Below are 16,278 nucleotides of genomic sequence, written 5' to 3' on the forward strand. Positions count from 1 at the left end.
AACTGACGTACATGTAACTTGATGTCTTCTTTGCTAGTAATATATTTCATTCATGTATTTCCATTGTATTTTGCGGAGAAATACTAAGATACAAACACGCGATATCATTAACGTGAAAATACTACTAGCCCTTATATATGTGAAGTACAGTCTTTCTGTCTTGCATTCCTTTGTTTCTGAACATTCTTCTCAGCTCTTTCATCTTTATAATACATGATTTCTGGCCAATTCCGAAGCCATTGGTCAAAGCCGACGGGTTGTATCCCCTGCTAAACTAGACCTGGACTTTTTGTGGGCAAGTTTTAAGAGTTCCGCATTAAATACATTCTACAAGCATGCATTTAAATGCACATTTGGTCCTGTCGCAAACATACGTGTACAAAGATACTGCGGCACAAGAAAAAGAATAATCAAATTTCCACTCTTCTGTTGCCTTGATAACATTTAATTCATTTCTTTCCATCCCACGGGGACTTGCGACCAAAGATGAATTACCTATGTCTGCAAAAATCCTATCCGTTCGTTTCGACAACAAGCTAATGAGTAACGAATACCTTCATAATATCCTGGTGGGAATGATCTTAACATTCGACAGTGTTACTTACATCGTCAGACTATCGATTAATCGATAGTATATGCGCTATCGGTAGTCTGGTTTAACTATCGTTAGTCCTATCTTTTATAATGTAATTGGCGCCTGAAAAATTGTTGGTTCCTATTACCTCCATGGCGTTTGGAGTGCAGAGGAAATGTAGACTGTATGGTGCTATTTAATCAACAACAAATACGATGGCGCCTAAGCCAGTCTAAGTTGTTTATAAGCTATGTTGTTAATGGATTGTTCGCTGTGGGAGAGGGGTTCGTGAAAAAGGGAATTTTAATTTTCTTGTTTGTCTTCCAATGATGACAACTCATGGTCGTGTGTCTCGTACCGATCAGATGCTTATGGCGAAAACTACACAGCTAAATAACACGTAATTGTGAATGTGCGTTATACTGATTTTCATCTTCAAATGTGTGGGCTTACTTACTTGTAAAATGGAATACAAATGTAAATAATGCTGTTGTAATACAACGCAGTTAGTAGAGGAAAATATGACATTTTAAAGATTTTTTAAGTGTTTCTGATTGTAACGTGTAATGCATTTTAAAACAAATACAATTATTGTCGTTATCAAGTAAACACACCTGCTACTGCCCTCTTCTGTTTCTGAGTCCTCAATGCACTTACAAGTGTTTTCAGTTGTACATATTAATACGTAAAGTGATGGCTGGACACAAACATTAAAATATACAGCTGTATTTACATGCTATATGCTTTCACAGCATTGTAGGGCGTATTCATAAGTAATTCGGGCGAAATGTGAATGTTTTAGTGGATGTGAGACAAAACTAATCACTTCTTGCCAAGAGTTGACTGAATGTCCACGGCTGTTTTTGCAAAGCTCCAAATCCTGTATATATTTCTTAAGCTCTTGCTCGTTAATGCTGAAACCCCTTGTTTGAAATTTGTGCAGCAGGTGAATAAGCTCACCATTTTTTTTCATTTTTCGTGTTTACATCTTTCTGCAACCTGATGAATAATTTTTCGAACGTCACGAGAAAGAATTCTATCCCTTAAGCTTCTCGCTCTACGAGGTACCATAGGGGGCGACCACAATATGCCAACAATCGCTTCTTCGTCACTCACTTCGTTATTTAAACGCCACACAACATTATTATTGATCATGCAACTATAGTGCCACAACTGTTCAACCTCTGTCGGCAGCAGTGAGACAAAGAGCACAGTAGCGAAGAAGTTTTCCGAATGGTGCCGACATGAAGCGATCAGTACTTTTTGCGTGCCAGCGACAGTCTCTGTTGGCTGAGGAAATTCCGCGCTTTTGTTTATGTAAGAGCTGCGTCTTATTGTTCTGAAAATGAACCGTAAAAATCAATAATCCATGTGGAATTTTTTCAAGAAAGCGAGGGATAACAGTCAGTTTGTAAAGTGTACCATCTGCATTTGAGATAATAAACATGATCAGCGAATAGGACTAATTTAAGAGACCACTAAAAAGAAATCATGGTGAAAACTAGGAACCATGAATTAGCAATAGAAGCGAAAGGGAAGGGATCGAGTTGTGAGCTAGATCAAGTGCAAGAGGTGCAACCAAAAACATCGAAAACCTCTACAACCAATTATTTTAACACAAGACAGTTGTACGATGCCAGTTCAAATGTAAAAAAAAGAACTTGGTTCTCTTTATGCACAAATGACTGCTATCTACATTCTGCCATACACAACTTCCGACCATCAATGCTTGAAAAAAATTGTTTATGCCTTAGACAGCGGATAAAAACCACACTTAAATGTTTACCGATCTCAAAACTATAAGAAGCGATAAAAAATAAATCGGAGTAAGCCCTTACAAAATGTAATTTTTTAGTGTTATAACAGACATGTGGAAAAGCGACACATATAACTCATACTGCCATTGACTTGCCACTCTATAATAAACGAAAAATTAGTTTCACCCATATTAAAAGTGACAAAAACTACAGGCTACACAAGGCATAATCTATGCACATGCAACTAACATTTTTTAAAAACGTTTCCTCCTTTAACTTGTCAATGCCATGCTGAGTTTCGTTTCGTTCTTGTGATCGGTACATGTCGGTATAAGTCAAGTCGGCGTAACTTGTAAGATATTTCTTGGCAGTTTCACCCGTCCCCTTCCCGCCCCCACTACACTCGCCAATCTTGTCGATAGAAATCTGACGTTATCGTGTATTTGTGTTCTGTTTAGACACTGCCAGCTGCAACAGATCATTGAGTAATTGTGTTACAACAGGCTTAGTATGTTTTCTTATTCATTACTACAAATAAACAACACATTTGAACATAGATGTCTCTGCAATGCGCTTTCTCAAAATATTGTTACTTCCACGCCCATAGTTTTCTCTTGAGAGTTCGTGCAATAGCAGACTAACAAGTGAGAAATGAATGGTAACCCCAACACGATCTGAACCAAAGTTAATATAGCATAGAAAAATCAGCTGCAGTGGCATTACAATTACAATGTTGCTGTCTTCTGAGTATATAAACAACTTGCTTTTGTGGCGATTTATGTGGAAGTGTTTCCCTTATGTCAGCGAATTGGAAAGAATTAAAACTTTCGGTGTTTATAAAATGGCATCAAAAATTAACACATATATTTGCCATAAAAGACTAACCATAGCAAGTTGTAAATATAAGCCTTACTAACGAATCGAAACTTACCAGTGGTAATGGTAAACTCTGAGCTATTGAGTAATGGAAGCTGTCGTATCGCCACTGCAGTGAAGCTGACGAAACGCTATCTCTCAGGTTCTGTCAAGTGTATAATTCGAGCAACGCGGGTATATTATAGGAATACATCGGTCTCTCGCTGCACCTTACCATATCCTTCATTAATACCGTGCTCTTTATACCGCTCCGTGTGTTTCCCCCCGACGAAAGGCAAAACACCCAACAAAACTTCTACAAGCTACATGCTTTATGTCAACTGCACTAAGATCACAAGTGCTACCGATCTCTGTGATGTAGTGGCTGTAGCACTGCAGTAGAGTGATGGCCCTTTTGTTTCGTACTGAGTGTCAACTCAACAGAGAAAAAACATGAGTGAAGGAGCCACCCTTGATCTCTTCAACCCAGTTTCAGCCTTGTTATTCCAATGTCCAGTTTATACCATAACTGCTGCACTTCATGAGCAAGCATGCACACCTAAGGTAGCAACATTGCGTAGCTGAACGGTGAACATTTCCCCTGTCACATCCCTATTCCTTACGACCACCTTCTTCTTCCTCTTGCTCTTCCTGTTTTCCCCATGCTTCTAAGACTCTGAAGCTCGATGTAACATCGACAAATAATATATTGGCCAAATTTTTATGTGAATTATTTTTTACGTATGAAAGTAATTTTTCAGATAACAAGACGCTAAAGAAAGAAATTTTTTGACAATATTATGCAAAATTTCGGACATACCTGCAGGTTACATTAACATTACATATTTTCAGATCAAATCTTACTAGAATACAATACCCATGATAAGACAATAGTAGTGGTTACAGACAACACTGCAATTACGAAAAATCTGTCTACATTTTAAGGATTCGACATTCACCCTGTTTTGCCCACTGCATCAACTTAAATGTAGAGTTCTATGTACTGACTTGGCAGAAAATCCTTACTTCGAAGAGGTAGGAAGATCAAAACAAAATGTCCAGACACTCTGTGACCAAAATGGTACTGAAACAGAGGATGACAGATTAAGGCCGAAGTACTAAATGTCTTTTTCCAAAGCTGTTTCACAGAGAAAGACCGCATCATAGTTCCTTCTCTAGATTGTCCCACAGATGACAAATGGTAGATACCGAAATAGATGACAGAGGGATAGACAAACAATTAAAATCGCTCAAAAGAGGAAAGGCTGCTGGACCTGACGGGATACCAGTTCGATTTTACACATAGTACACCAAGGAACATGCCCCCCTTCTTGCAGCAGTGTACCGTAGGTCACTAGAAGAGCGTAGCGTTCCAAAAGATTGGAAAAAGGCAGAGGTCATCCCCATTTCCAAGAAGGGACGTCGAACAGATGTGCAGAACTATAGACCTGTATCTCTAACGTCAATCAGTTGTAGAATTTTGGGACACATATTATGTTCGAGTATAATGACTTTTATGGAGACTAGAAATCTACGCTGTAGCATGGGTTTCGAAAAAAACTATCATGTGAAACCGAGCTCGCGCTATTCGTTCACGAGACTCAGAGATCCATAGACACGGGTTCCCAGGTAGATGCCGTGTTTCTTGATTTCCGCAAGGAGTTTGATATAGTTCCCCACAGACGTTAAATGAACAAAGTAAGAGCACATGGACTATCAGACCAATTGTGTGATTGGATTGAAGAGTTCCTAGATGACAGAACGCAGCACGTCATTCTCAATGGAGAGAAGTCTTCCGAAGTAAGAGTGATTTCCGTTGTGCCGCAGGGGAGTGTCGTAGGACCGTTGCTGTTCACAGTATATGTAAGTGGCCTTGTGGATAACATCGGAAGTTCACTGAGGCTTTTTGCGGATGATGCTGTAGTATATCGAGAGGTTGTAACAATGGAAAGTTGTACTGAAATGCAGGAGGATCTGTAACGAATTGAGGCATCGTGCAGGGAAAAGCAATTGAACCTCAGTGTAGCCAAGTGTAATGTGCTGCGAATACATAGAAACAAAGATCTTTCATCATTTAGCTACAATATAGCAGGTCAGCAACTGGAAGCAGTTAATTCCATAAATGATCTGGGAGTAGGCATTAGGAGTGATTTAAAATAGAATGACCATAAAAAATTAATCGTCGGTAAAGCAGATGCCAGACTGAGATTCCTTGGAAGAATCCTAAGGAATTGCAGTCCGAAAACAAAGAAAGTAGGTTACAGTACGCTTGTTCGCCCACTGCTGGAATACTGCTCACCGATGTGGGATCCATACCAGATAGGGTTGATAGAAGAGAGAGAGAAGATCCGACAGAGAGCAGCACACTTCGTTACAGGATCATTCAGTAATCGCGAAAGCGTTACGGAGATGATAGATACACTCCATTGGAAGACTCTGCAAGCGAGACGTTCAGTAGCTCGGTACGGGCTTTTTCTGAAGTTTCGAGAACATACATTCACCGAGGAGTCAAGCAGTATATTGCTCCCTCCTATGTGTATCTCGCGAAGAGACCATGAGGATAAAATCAGAGAGATTAGAGCCCACACAGAGGCATATCGACAATCCTTCTTTCCACGAACAATACGAGACTGGAATAGAAGGGAGAGTCGATAGAGCTACTCAAGGTACCCTCCGTCAGGTGGCTTGCGGGGTATGGAGGTAGATGTAGATGTAGATGTAACAGTGAAGATTGTTTCTAAACAGAAACGTTTTCCAAAATTTTATTGAAAATAAAGGCTATTGTGACTTTCCTTCATAGCTCTAAACTAGCCAATGACGAACTGTGCAACGTTCAAAAAAGAGCAAACAAAAAAGAAGCGAGACTGATGCAAGAGGTGCTGATTCGATGGAACAGCTCATGCCACATGCTCAAAAGAATTTTGGAAGTACGAAGTGAGCTTGGCATTGTGAACAATGAAAGTTCAAAAGCACTGCCCTCAGAGCAGAAAATTACCTAGCTGTACAAAATATAATAGATCTTTTTGAACCTTTTGAAATAGCAGCAACAACAATCTCGGGGGAGTTGTACATCACTGCTTCTTTAATTTTACCTCTTATATGAGGTGTCGCTGCAAAATTTTCGGACTTGTAAAGCAACTTGACAAGTAATGAAGGACAAAGTGTTCTGGATTCCTTGATTAGTCAGTGAAAGAGTGAAATCATTTAACACATTGACTGTTAATATGCTGGTGACGTTATTAGACCGTAGGCTTAAAAACTTGTTTCAGGACATTTCAAGAGGCAGAGAACGCTGCACAAGTACTTCAGAACGAGTATGCTATCATTGCATCAACTACAAGAATAGTACCTGTAACAGAAGCATCCATGGGCTGTGTTAATATGTCCACTGATACGTCTAACAGTTTGAAAGTGGATGATCTACTTTTTTTTCCAATTAGCAACAGTGTAACGTCGATGTCACTACACTAGTCAGTGCTTTGATAATTGAACTAAATCAATATTCTGAAAAACGTGTTAGACAAGCGTGCCTGTGTGTTTATGACAAAGCTATCTGAAAAATGTTCTGTGGACATATGTTTCCCAAACTATTCTCTTCAGTGCAGTCTACATGTTGCCAAATTAAAACAGAATATTTGCAGTTCATAAAAGAGCAGTGAGGCAATTGTAAAGAATATGGCACAGATGGTCATGTACGGAAGGCTTTGTGCAGCATAATACACTGCCAGAAAAAAAAATCCGACACTCTCAAGAACTGTGTTCAGACACACAGCGTATAAGATGTGCATTCTGAGCGGCTGTAGTGTTAGAGATTCTTGATGCTCGGTAGGGCTATTTGAGGACGCTGGGTTCTGACTAAGCATGCAATAACTGTGTCGAGTTTAGAGGTGAAAAGTGTTTGAAACATTCATTCTGGCGTACAACCATACCTCACCAAAGAGGGCATACTCTTGCTGAACAGCTACAGCCAGCAGGAAGATGGATGGACAGATTGCTACACATGTTGGGCACAATGTATTCGTAATGCGTCGCTGCTTTCATCAGTGGGCTGTGGAACATTTCCACGTCTGTAGGCCATGTTCTGGACTTTCACTTAGTACAGATGAATGTCAGTGTCGACCCATTGAGTGAAGAGTGGTGGCCGGCCGAACATCATGAAGGATCGAAATCAGGGCTCATGTTGCATCTGCTGTGTCGTCAGGGATAATTGGGAACCATCAGCTTGCAGCAGGATTAAGATCACATGCATCTTTGGCCAGGATACCACAGCCTCCATGACACCACTAATCATGGCTACCAGCACTCTGGTGTCGTTAAAGTGTTGACTGTAGAGTGGAATGGAGCTGTTGTCTTCAGTGATTAGAGAGTAGGTTCTGTCTACATGCAAGCGATGGACGTACTTCTGCTGTACACCTGATGAACTGCCTATTCTAGAGTGCTTCACCTATGACACATACGTCTCATTCCAGAGTTGATGGTAGTGGTGGGAGAGAGGCAATCACTTAAGTTAGTGGTCATATCTGGTGTTTCTGCAAGATAAAGTAACCAGTGCCCAATACATTGCACAGGCATAGACCATTTCTTCGACAGGAAGGTGATGTGCCTTTTCAGCAGGATAATGTATGAGTGCTTTGGTGCAATGTGCTCTTCGTCATGTGCATCAACTGCCCTCATCTCTAGTCAATTGCAATAACTTACTCATTCTCCAGAGCCTGGAATAACCATTGCCAGATTACAACAAAAGGTAAAAGATGCTCAGGACAGTTTATCACAGAACATCACTTGGCACTTTTATGATGGTTTGGACTCAAAAGTACACGTCTGTGCAATCACCAGGTAGGGGTACAGTAGACCATTTGGTCAAAAGTATCTGGGCACCCCAAAAAACATACGATTTTCATATTAGGTGCATTGTGCTGCCACCATATCAGCGACCTCAGTAGTCATCAGACATCATGAGAGAGCAGAATGGGGCTCTCTGTAGAACTCACGGACTTCGAACGTGGTCAGGCGATTGGGTGTCACCAGTGTCATACGTCTGTACGCGAGATTTCCACACTCCGAAGCATCCCTAGATCCTTTGTTTCCAATGTGATAGTGAAATGGAAACGTGAAGGGACACATACAGCACAAAAGCGTACAGGCAGACCACGTCTGTTGACTGACAGAGACTGCCGACAGTTGAAGAGGGTCGTGATGTGTTATAGGCAGACACCTATACAGACCATCACACAGGAATCCCAAACTGCATCAGGATCCACTGCTAGTACTATGACAGTTAAGTAGGAGGTGAGAAAACTTGGATTTCATGGCCTAGCGGCTGCTCATAAGCCACACATCAAATGGGCAAATGCCAAATGACACGTTGCTTGGTGTAAGGAGCATAAACATTGGACGACTGAACAGTGAAAAAATGTTGAGTGGAGTGACAAATCGCGGTACACAATGGGGCGATCCGATGGCAGGGTGTGGGTATGGCGAATGCCCAGTGAACATTATCTGCCAGCGTGTGTAGTGCCAACAGTAAATTTTGGAGGCGGTGGTGTAGTGGTGTGGTCATGTTTTTCAAAGAGGGGGCTTGCACTCTTTGTTGTTTTACGTGGCACTATCACAGCACTGGCCTATACTGATGCTTTAAGCACCTTCTTGCTTCCCACTGTTGAAGATGAATTCTGGGATGGCAATTGCATCTTGCAACACAATAAAGCAACTGTTCATAAGCACGACCTGTGACAGAGTGCTTACATGACAATAACAGCCCTGTAATGGACTGGCCTGCATAGAGTCCTGACGTGAATCCTATAGACGCTTGTGGGATGTGTTGGAACGCCAGCTTTGTGCCAGATCTCATCCACCAACTTCTATACCTCCCCTCAGTGGAGCAGTCCATGAAGAATAGGCTGCCGTTCCCCAAGAAACCTTCCAACACCTGACTGAACGTATGACTGCGAGAGTAGAAGCTCTCATCAAGGCTAAGAGTAGGCCAACACCATACTGAATTCCAGCATTGCCGATGGAGGGCGCCAGGTGTCCGGATACTTTTGATCACATATTGATGCGACTGTTTGGGCACGTTTTACTGTGCTATATGTGTTTTATTTGGTCAGAAGTTATTGTCATATACTGCTACCGTGATGAATTATCTATCATCTCACTTATCATTAAAAAGACCTTGTCACTGAGTGTGCCGCAGTCTTGTTCCAGCACCGAATTTTGACAACACACACACTATGTGTTGCTGGCATAAGCTGTCGCCAGCACACCGATCGGCAAAGAGTTTGCAAGAAGATCGATAATAGGCGATGAATCAAGCGCACTTAACAGAAGAGAGGGGAAAAACAGACTCGCCAGCAATGCGCCGTCAAAGTCCTCTCGACCGTCAGTATTTAGATCGCCGCCGCGCCCAGTCAGTCACAGACGGCCAACCAAGTCAGTCAGTCACAACCAGCTCAGTTACTAGCTCAGTCACTATCCTGGTTCGCATCTGCCATTTTACATTACCATTTATAGTGGGACTTGTACTTCACCAGCAGTGAGGCTAATGTGAATTATTACAGAAGAGCTTGTACCACAACAACTTGGTTAAAGAGCTCCTTCTTCTTATGAATAAAGAACCTTGTTAAAATATGTGTGCAGTTGTGTTATAGAAAGAGGACACCAGCTACCAAGCAACATCCTCTCCTTGCTTCCCATGGTACAAGACCCTACAGTAGCAAATATGACACAAAAATATGTATTCATGTAAAACGCGTCTAAACATAAATATACGTAGATACCGCAAGAAAAAGACTTTCTAACTTCTAAGACAAATAAGTATATATTTGTTGTGGATTAAAGACACACCAACAAATTTGTTTTCCAGCCAAAAATCTGCATTTTATCTGCCCTCGTTATACGTTAGGGGAACAATCACTTCATTTAGTGTGATCAGATGACAGGAGACGTAGATATCGGCTGGAAATACGTACAACTGTAAGCAGCAATTCATTAATGTAAAAATTGTGTTGCTTACTATTTTCTGGTCAACCAGTATCGTGTATAAAAGCAAAACTGTGTAGTTCGAGAATAAATCCACTGAAGATTCCTTAAAAGGCGAAACTGTAGTGGAGTATAGGCAAATAAAGATTGCAGCAAGAAAAATACGTTTCCATTTATAAATTGGATATCTCAGTACTATGGCTCCTAATAGAGAAATTATTACACTAGACAGATGAATGTGAAACCAACGATGAGTGTACCTGGTGAAGCAGTCAAAATACTCTTTAATAAGCAACTGAAATCAGTTATGAGAGAAATGTGAAATGTCTATAACATGTGGAAGTAGCTAAAATGGAACTAAATCTTCGAGGCTATATTGTAACTGAAAGTATATTATATATATATATAAAGTCGTGATTTAATATTGCAGGGTAAATGCTGTCAGGAGACATGTATTTAAATTTGCATGATGCATCCAATACTCTCACTGGTAAACTGTTTGAATGTGTGGACAATATATTTCGTGTGTGACGGCGCAAAGTGCACTGTGTAAAATAGACCTCTTTGACATTGTCTAACACTCTTTGTGTGTGCTAATTATTCTGTTGTGTTTGCTGTTAATTTTGTTTGTTCTTGAATGTGCAAATATAGTTATTAGTAAAATTTCCTTTTTTTCTCCTTAATACTTATTGAGCTGCGCAAATTCCAATAGGTTATGGGCCCAGTGTGCATTTGGAATAAGTATATCAATAAAATGGTAGGGAGAAAGTATTGGAAAAGTTCCAATTTACGTGAAGTGCGAGTTATCCTTACAAGACGATCGCAGTTTTTTTCCGCATTATTTTTCGGTGTTCTTTACGGCAATAAAAAGCAAGTTACCGTTAAGAATGAGTGCGGCACAAATTCCACAGATTGAAAGACTTTTAGGTCGCGAAAACTATGCAACCTGGAAGTTCGCAGTAGAAGTGTATTTACGTTTAGACGACCTATGGGACGTGGTAGATGGGACAATGAAATTCACAGATCAGAATTGTTCAAGTAAGGATAGGAAAGCAAAATCAAAATTGATATTACTGATTGATTCGGTGAATTATGTTCACGTTGGAAAAGCTGCTACAACGAAAGAAGTCTGGGACAATTTACGAAGTGCATTCGAGGATGGTGGTCTTACGAGAAAAGTAGGATTATTACGCGAGTTAATTACCACTCGTCTGGACAAATGTAAGAGTGTAGACGAATACGTTAGCAAAATAACAACCACGTCGAACCGACTGAGAAACATCAGATTCGAGATCGCTGACGAATGGATAGGAACATTGCTGTTGGCAGTACTGCCCAAAAGGTATGCACCTATGATTATGGGACTTGAAAGGTCGGGTATACAAATCAGAGGCGACAGTGTTAAGGTGAAAATCCTGCAGGACGTAAAGAGTGCTCCAAGCTGTTGTACATTGGAGAAGGAAGGTGCATCTGCTCTCTACTCAAAAAACAAAGAGAAGAAATTGGTGAGGTGCTATAAATGTCAGAAGATGGGACATATTGCGTCTCAGTGCAAAGAAAAAGTAAGCCCAAGATCAGACACTCAGCAAAAGAGGTATGTTACTGATAGCCCAGAGAGAAGGTCCAATAACAAAGGTAAGGCACTCTCATGTTTTTATTCTTTTGGTGGGATGAGCAATCGTGATATGGAATGGATTTTAGACTCAGGTGCATCTGTGCATATTGTTAAAGATAAATCACTTCTTTATGACATCAAAGATAAGACTCATATGGGAATATCTACTGTTGATGGCAACAAGCTCCAGTGTTACCTGGCTGGGAAACTAGATCTACATGCAAGTGTAAATGGTGAATCAGATATGGGTACAGCACACAATGTTCATTATGTGAAAAATGTGGCAACTAACCTGCTGTCTGCAGGGGAAATTGTCAAGAAAGGAAATACAGTCACTTTTGACATGCAGGGTGCAAGAGTAATCAGTGAAAGTGGTGAAGTTATAGCTACAGCAAGAAACGAAAGGGGTATTTTTAAGTTGGATACCATTGACAGTAAACATAAAAATGTTAGTGATTCAGTATATTCAGCAGAAGGTTTTTTATGGCACCGGAGGCTTGGACATCTAAATAGAAAGAGTTTGTCTATAATAAAGAATATGGTAAAGGGAATACAGAATTTTAGTGTGTCCAAGGATCCTTGTGAGGCATGTTTAAAGGGAAAACAAGCAAGGTTACCCTTCAAGACTAGTAAGAGTAAATCCACAGAAGTCTTACAGTTAATCCACACAGATGTATGTGGCCCGATGGAGTGTGAATCCATAGGTGGGAGTAATTACTTTCTTACGTTTATTGATGATTACTCACGATATACTCATGTTTATTTTCTTAGTTCTAAAGACCAAGTGAGAGATATCTTTGAGGAATATTGCAATATGGTTGAAAGGTGGATGGGAAATATGATCAAGATCATCAGGTCTGATAATGGGAGAGAATATATTAACCAGAAATTGATGAAACTTCTGGCAGAAAAGGGAATCAGGCATCAAACTACCATAAGGTACAGCCCATCTCAAAATGGGGTTGCTGAGAGGGCTAATAGGACCATTGTTGAGAAAGCAAGGAGCATGATGACTGACGCTGAATTATCCAAAGATTTTTGGGCAGAGGCAGTGTCAACAGCTGTATATTTGAACAATAGATCACCTACAAAAGCATTAAAGAATAGAACCCCTAATGAGATATGGATAGGAAAGAAACCTGATCTAAGCAATATAAGGGTTTTTGGGTGTGTTGCAATGGCACATATTCCAAAACAGCTAAGAGGAAAATGAGATCCGAAAACTAAAAAGTATATTTTTGTAGGCTATTGTGAAAATTCAAAGGGCTACCGATTAATGGATCCATTGACTAAAAAGATTGTCACAAGTAGAGATGTAATATTCTTTGAAAATAGAAAGGACTCAAAAGAGAGCAAAACCACTAAGTCAACTGCACCTAGTTCAGAAGGTGAAACCTTGTGTGAGGAAATAGAAAGTGAAGAAGAGGAAGACGACAACCAAGGACAAATGGATACAATTTATGATGACAACGAGTTAGAGGATGAAAAAAATGAAGAAAACAATGTAAGACGTTCTTCTCGTGTACCAAAACCGAAGGAATATCCATATTTTGAGATGTATACAGCACAGTCTTTTAATGATGAGCCAAGAACAGCAGAAGAAGCAATGAGTGGCCCAAACTCTCAAGAATGGAAAGAAGCGATGAAGAGAGAATTAGAATCTTTATATCAGAACGAAACCTTTGAATGGGTAGATATGCCAGGAGATAAGAAACCACTACAGGCAAGGTGGGTATTCAATTTGAAGAACCCTGAAAGCTCCTCACCAAAATACAAAGCAAGACTTGTGGTAAAAGGATATTCACAAAAAAGGGTAGATTACGAAGAAACTTTTTCACCTGTAGTCAAGTATGCATTATTGAGATATCTTTTAGCCTTGGCAGTAAAACGAAATTTAATAATTCGTCACATGGATGTTAAAACGGCATATTTAAATGGGAAATTGGAGGAGGAGATATATGTCATTCCACCAAGGGAAGCCATAAAAACCAGATCAGAAAGTAAAAAGATTTGGCGTTTGAGAAAAAGTATTTATGGACTTAAACAAAGTGGACGTTGCTGGAATCGATGTCTACATGAAACTCTAATAAATATGAATATGAAGCAATCCAAGGCAGATTCCAGCATTTACTATAAAGGGAGAAAAGAAGAAATAATAATAATGGCGATATGGGTGGACGATTTCTTTATCCTGACTGAAAGTGAAGGCCAAATGAGAATTTTCAAGGAACAGCTGCAAACCAAGTTTAAGGTGCATGATGTGGGAGAAGTCAAACGTTATTTAGGTATGCAGATTACTAAGGATGAAGAAAGACAAGAATTGAGCATAAGTCAATCATCATACACGGAAAAAATATTAAAGAAATTTGGCATGAGTGATTGCAAACCCATAAGTACTCCAATGGAAGTAGGAATGAAGTTAAGTGTAAATGAGACTGATGTGGAATGTGACAAGAATGTTCCTTATTTAGCAGCAGTAGGGAGTCTGTTATATTTGTCTCAAACGTCACGACCCGACATTGCTTTTGCCACCAATGCAGTGAGCAGATATTGCAGATACCCAAAGGAAAAGCACTGGAAAGATGTAAAGAGGATATTCCGATACCTAAGAGGAACCTCAAACTATGAGTTAAAATACCATAGACATGATAATGCAAAACTAGAGGGATATAGCGATGCGGACTGGGGGAGTGAATTGGGAGACAGATACTCCACCCCTGGCTGCTGTTTTAAATTAATGGGGGGCCTCACATCATGGTCCTGTCAAAAGCAAAAAACGGTTGCATTGAGCACCGTAGAGGCCGAGTATATGGCACTATCTTACACCACACCGGAAGCATTATGGCTACGAATATTAGTAAGTGAAATAGAACCCAATTTAATTGAGGAACCTACAACCATCTTCTCTGACAATAAGGGAGCCATAAACCTAGCTCAAAATGATGTTACTAGTGCTAGGACAAAGCATATTGATATACGGCACCATTTCATTCGGGACCACATAGAGCGACAGAACATTGCCGTGGACTATCTGTGCACAGAAGACATGTTAGCTGACCTTCTGACCAAACCCTTGGAAAGGGAGACGTTTGAGAAGATTGTGGGACTATTTGGCTTATCTTGTGGAAGCAACACACAAAATATAAGTTCAAGGAGGAGTGTTGGAATTGTGTGAACAATATATTTCGTGTGTGACGGCGCAAAGTGCACTGTGTAAAATAGACCTCTTTGACTTTGTCTAACACTCTTTGTGTGCGCTAATTATTCTGTTGTGTTCGCTGTAAATTTTGTTTGTTTGAATGTGCAAATATAGTTATTAGTAAAATGTCCTTTTTTTCTCCTTAATACTTATTCAGCTGCGCAAATTCCAATAAAAACTAAGAGTTAGGCCGCAACAAAGAACCAAAGATGTACCTATAAGTTCGACCATACCGGAAAGAAGTTGAAACAATTCGCGGTGCTGCCGGCACTGCTGTCATTTCGTAGTCATCGGTGTTCGTTTGTCTTCTGGGACTCGGTTTGAGTAGCCGAAAATTAGTTACTGTTTGCCGTTCATTTGTCTGGTGGTTGAGTTGGTCAGTCATCGAAACAGTTCAAATGGTTCAAATGGCTCTGAGCACTATGGGACTTAACATCTGTGGTCATTAGTCCCCTAGAACTTAGAACTACTTAAACCAAACTAACCTAAGGACGTCACACACATCCATGCCCGTGGCAGGATTCGAACCTGCGACCGGAGCGGTCACGCGGTTCCAGACTGAAGCGCCTAGACCGCACGGCCACACCGGCCGGCTCGAAACAGTTGAGTCCTAATTTTTGTAGTCGTACTACAAAGGATTTTTCTCTGATGCGAGAACTTACTTTAGTATTCTGCATGAAATACATTATAGATTCGTCCGCTGCAAGATTATGGTACATTAACGAGACAGTGTGTTTGCGCTTTGTCGCTCGTAATAGTTACTATAGATGATGTGATGTATGTCAGCTCAAGGAAGTTGTGCGTCCTGATAGTAGGATACGGAAAAGGTAATATTGATGGAATTTTTTTTGTAGGTAACAATAGTTATTTTGTTGGCCTTCCTTGCAAACTTGTAATCGGTATCATTAATTTTACAGCCAAGTGGTTTCGAACAGCATGTGGTCTTCAATTTCGCTTAAGCGGAAATGAGGTTGAATATGTGAACTAGGCGGATTTTCGTAAAGATTAAGAATTCATTTATTCATGTACAGAATGAAGTTAGCTGTAATGCGTTTACAGTAAGGCATTGCTTTCATAAATAGTTTTTGTTTCATAAGACAGACAATAATAGTAAATGTTATGTAATGGACTCCATTGAATTTTTGTAGTTTGTGCAGTGTGTGTACGTGTTATGGGAAATACGGAAGCGTCCGACCCCGCCCGTCTGCTGTGACCCATGACCTCACAAATATGGCGGAAACAAAAACAGACACACACACTTTCCACAAGCAGCCTAATGACACTAACGGGACAAGCGCGG

Source organism: Schistocerca serialis, chromosome 11 (genome assembly GCF_023864345.2).
Source record: "Schistocerca serialis cubense isolate TAMUIC-IGC-003099 chromosome 11, iqSchSeri2.2, whole genome shotgun sequence".
NCBI lineage: Eukaryota > Metazoa > Arthropoda > Insecta > Orthoptera > Acrididae > Schistocerca > Schistocerca serialis.